Source organism: Chelonoidis abingdonii, chromosome 6, assembly GCF_003597395.2.
Source record: "Chelonoidis abingdonii isolate Lonesome George chromosome 6, CheloAbing_2.0, whole genome shotgun sequence".
Taxonomy (NCBI): domain Eukaryota; kingdom Metazoa; phylum Chordata; order Testudines; family Testudinidae; genus Chelonoidis; species Chelonoidis abingdonii.
The window spans coordinates 105,592,782-105,597,930 of NC_133774.1; the positions used below are offsets into that span (position 1 = coordinate 105,592,782).

General features: G+C 42.4%; 1 pseudogene; it reads left to right on the forward strand.

Annotated features, from left to right (window-relative positions):
• Positions 1–3,006: 3,006 nt before the first annotated feature.
• LOC142047033 (interferon beta-like) lies at positions 3,007–3,582 on the forward strand (annotated as a pseudogene).
• Positions 3,583–5,149: the final 1,567 nt, after the last annotated feature.

Sequence of the window (5,149 nt, forward strand, 5' to 3'; positions counted from 1 at the left end):
AGCTCGGTATGCGTGTTTTGTTTTATTTGCTTGGTAATCTGCTTTGTTCTGTTTCTATCCCTTATAATCACTTAAAATCTGCCTTGGAGATCAGACTAGATGATCATAATGGTCCCTTCTGACTTTAAAGTCTATGAGTCTAGAAATTGTACATATCCACATTGAGGGAGAGGGTGAATTTATGAGCTTATGTTGTATAGATTTCTCTACAGTGCAACACAATATTATTTTGAGCGTACTTTCCAGAGGGGAGCTGCACTTACGTGCTGGGCGATTTCGTAGCTGTGTATCATCACAGAGCTGTTTGCAGACTCTATGTGATTCTACAGCTGGTGTGTCTCTATCTGTGTGTGTGCTGCCAAGGACTGGAGAGCCTAATTCAGCAAAACTGGGAGAGGGATCCCAGGCTAGTGGAGCAAGCAGCTTCAGTGAAATCCCAGCAAATCACATGGCATCCCAGAAGGGGGTCTGACTCAGGACACCAGGCTTATTTAGTCTTGGGGAAAGAAGATTGAGGGGGAACCTAGTAACAGTCTTCAAAATGTTATGGTTTGTTATAAAGAGGATGGTGATAAATTTTCCTCCATGCCCACCATAGTGAGGACAAGTAGTAGTTTTTGGCTTAATATGCAGCAAGGGAGATTTAGAAAGTTTTTTTCCAATATCTGACCTAACTACACGGATAGTTAAGCAGTGGCATAGGCTACCATGAGAGGTTGCGGAGGCTTTTAAGAACAAACAGGTTAGGCAAATGACTGTCAGGGATGGTTAAGGTATACTTGGTCTTGCCTCAGCACAGAAAGCTGGACTAGATCTCTGGTTTTCAACCAGGGATCTGGGTCCCCCTGGGTGGGGGGTCGCAAGCAGGTTTCAGAGGGGCCATCAAGCAGGTCCAGCATTCGATGCACTGGGGCCCAGGGTAAAAAGCTAAAGCCCAGGGCTCAGAGCCCCATCACCAGGGGCTGAAGACAAAGCCTGAGCAATCTAGCTTCATGGGGGCTCCTGTGGCATGGGGCCCCAGACAGCTGCCCTGCTTGCTACCCTCCAATGCCGGCCCTGGCTTCTATACACAGAAAACCAGTTATTGTGGTACCATGGAGTTTTTGTAGTATGCTGGGGCGGGGGCTGCGGCTCAGAAAGATAAAGGTTGAGAACCCTTGGACTAGAGGACCTCTTGAGATCCTTTCTAGCCCTATATTTCTATGATTCTTTTAAGAGTCCCAGTCAAATAGTTGAAGCAAAAATGTTGAATTTGCTAATAAGCAAATGCATGGGGAGCCTAGGGGCTCTACCCAAATTAATATGAACACAAACATTTTCATGTTCTCTTTAAGGGAATCTTCTAATTACAGTGAAAATTGTTTTACTCCAAAAAAGTAAACTAATCTTCCCTGCAGTGATGGAACACAAGCACAACACAAGCAGTCCGTGCTAGGGCATGAGAACCAGAAAATGAAATGTGACCACAGAAAGTTAAGACAATTAAACCAACCAGAAGAATCTCTCTGTCCAAGCCCAGGGAAAGGCAAAAATTAAAAGACAAGGGACCAGCAGTAATGGTGAACACTAATTTGATTTTTTTTAATTCTTTTGAATTATATTCCAGCACCACACTTATTAAAAATACATAGCATGTCTTCACTTCATAACCTCCTTTTAATCACACTGTAAACCACATCAATCCGGGTAGGTACATCTCTACAAAATGTATTACTAATTGCATTGTATTCACAGATCTGTTGACAGTAAATGAAGGTTCCTTTTTCTCAGTGTCCATGTAATGAGGTGACAACTCACCCTGCAGTGCCTCCTGCTGGTCCTGGGAATTAGCTCGCCAGCCTCTGGAGAGCCCTCTGCAGGCCGATGTCTTGCCTTGGCACTTCCCCCCGCCACGTGTCCTCCCAGACCCCGGTGCTTCTTTCAGGGTTCTTCCCCCTGCAGTTTCCCAGTCTCACTGGGTCTCCCCTCCCCAGGGAACCCCCAACCCTCTATCCCCACCTCACCTTAGTCTTCAGCTACTGCAAGTCACCATCTAGCCCATGCTCACTGGGGAGGACTGCAATATAATTGCCACTCATCATTGGCAAGGAGAGTTTGGACCTGCTACCTCCTTGGGCTGCCCCCTCTGCAACCCCAATACCCTTCTTGGCCTTTAACAAGGCCTGCAGCCTGGGGATTTTCCAGACCCAAGCTCCCTAGCTCCTCTGGCCTTTCCCCAGCCCTGCTCCACTTTAGGTCCCCTGCTCAGCTCCCAGCAGTCAGGCTCATCCCTGTCAACATCTAGAGAGACTCTGCCTGAGCTCCAGCCTAGCAGCCCCTTTATATGGCCAACTGCGGCTGCTTTTAACCCCTCTTTCCCCTTTCCCCAGGCACAGGGCTGCTTTTAACCCCTCTTCAGGGCTGCTTTTAACCCCTCCAAGCCGGAGCGGGGTAACCACCCCACTACAGTCCAAGATACCAATTTTTTCTGGCATCAACAACATTTTAAATGTACTCTTTAAACTGCATGAAATATGAAAAGTGCAGATTAACCAATATATCCTGAAGGCCTGAGGTTTTACTCCCATAGTTACTCCTGGATTAAGCAATTTTAAATATACCTACAGTATTTCCTTCTCTCAAATGAAGCAGGGTAGAAGGAGAATTAACAGTTGATAGAAGTCTAATGATTTCCTATCCTATCCTAATGATGCCTATCCAGAAAGGGAACAGTTTCCTCTTGCTTGTTAGGTGGATGAAGTATAGATTTACAAATAAAAGTATAGTTCAAAATGCATCTGTAAGCTTAAAATCAGATTGATAAAAATATAGTACTGTGGTTAGCATGGTTAGTAACTAATTGCCTTTAGATATTTGCTCAGTTTTTACCTAACTGTAGGTTCAGCCTGGCATCTGAGAAACAAGGTAGTTTCTCTTTGACTTGTGTAGCATCACCAGTAATACTGACTTTACAAACAAAATTCTTGCCTTAGGAACACCAGTGATTATCTTAATGGTCTCACACAGATGAAACTCAGGTGTTTGCTGAATGTTTGCCTGGTACTGCTCTTCTCCACTGAAATCTCAGCTCAGCTCTGTACCATGCTTCATTTCCAGTAGAACGAAGTGAACAAAGAGAGCTTAGAGCTTCTGAAGAAAATGAGTGGAAATTTCCTCTGACAATTCATAAATGAAATGAAAGCTTTCAAGCCCACTCAGGATGTTGTCCAACTCCAACTGTCCCAGAAGGAAAATGCTGATGTGGCAATCCAAGAGATACTCCAAGAAATCTTCACTATCTTTAGCAAAAATCGCACCTGAACAGCCTGGGATAGGAGCTCCATAGCGAGGTTCCAAAATGGACTTTATCAGCAAATTCAGCCACTGGAAGTATGTTTGGGTGCACAGATAGTCTAGAGAAAGAGTTAACCAGCCTGGAAAATGAGGACCTCCAACTCACCAGTAAGAGTGAGAAAATACTTCCAGAGGACAGACGCTTTCCTGACAGAAAAGCAATACAGTTCGTGTGCCTCAGAGATCATCCACGTTGAAGTGCAGAGATGTTTTCTGATGGAGAAACTTAGTAAAAGGCTTAAAAAATAATGTACAGTACAAAACTTTTGCCTACAATAACTGAATTAACATTACTTTCAATTATGCTGCTGAAGAGAGATAGCCAATAATATTTTAAGTGTTATTAAATAGGACCTAGTCCTTCTACCACATAATTATTGGCCAAATTGCAACTGATATCTACTGCAGCAACATCAGGCTCTTCCCATCTTGTGCTGAAAATGGCTTTGTAATTACATAGATTTGTAATAGCATTTGGAAGTATTTCTACTATTATTTATGTTTGCACATGTTTGTAAACCACCATATGTGAGATGGTCTAATGCAATGGCTAAATGGAGAATTTGCAATAAATTGTCAAGTATCAGAGGGGTAGCCGTGTTAGTCTGGATCTGTAAAAGCAGCAAGAGTCCTGTGGCACCTTATAGATTAAGACGTTTTGGAGCATGAACTTTCATGGGTGAATACCCACTTTGTCGGATGCATGCATGCTCCAAAACGTCTTAGTCTATAAGGTGCCACAGGACTCCTTTTTCTGCGTATGGAATAAATTGTATATATCTAGAACTGTTAGTCACCTCACCAGCACCATCAAATAATACTTGCATTCTTCTGCTTATGGAGTATGTTTAATTATTTCTCATATTGCCAGCCTTGAGACACTTCAGGGAGACGTAAAAATATGAACAATGGGTCAGAAAACCGGTGATATACTGTACAGGAAAGATCTTTTCATTTAATTTGTTGAGGTTTTTAAAATTATGCCACATTCCTATGTGTTTTAACAAGTCTCCTTTTCATTCCAACTGATGCTACAACTTTGGATTTGTTAAAACAGTTGAATCAAACTGCACTGGGGAATAGAATCCTCCTTTGCCTCCACCAACAGTGACTTCTGAGACTCCATAACTCTTGACCTTGCTCTGTGCAATTGACTCACTCTACTATGAAATTCCAACTGCACATGTTACATCTTATATGATAATACTTTATTAGTTTACTCACTTTTTAAAATGCAGAAGGAAGTATATTGGTGAAAAAAAGTCAGAAGACGAAGTATTTTAAAAAGAAAGGAATGGATCATAAAATTTTTTAATTATTGCTGACATTAGGTGTTCACTATATATTTGTATTATATTGCTCTTCTCCACCAAAATTGCATCTCTGAACTGTAATACACTTAGGATGACCAGACAGCAAGTATGAACAATCAGGACAGAGGGTGGAGGTAATAGGAGCTTCTATAAGAAAACTCCTCAAATATCGGGACTTTCCCTATAAAATCAGGACATCTGGTCACCCTAACCACACTTCACTTCAGTATTTCTGAAGAACACCCAGGTGGCAATCCAGGAACTCTTCCAACAGATTTCTTACATTTTTTGCAAAAATATATCCTATGTTGGCTGTGATAGAAGCTCCAACATGGACTCACCAAGAAGCTGAGCAGAAGGAGACATGTTTGGTTGCAATGATGGAAAGTGGGGTACCATTTTTAGGAAGCCTGGCCTACAGCTATTGAGGCTGACGCTGTAGGGATATTGATTATTTTGGAACAGACAAACAGTTCACTCTCAGTGCTGGCTACAGAATCCAA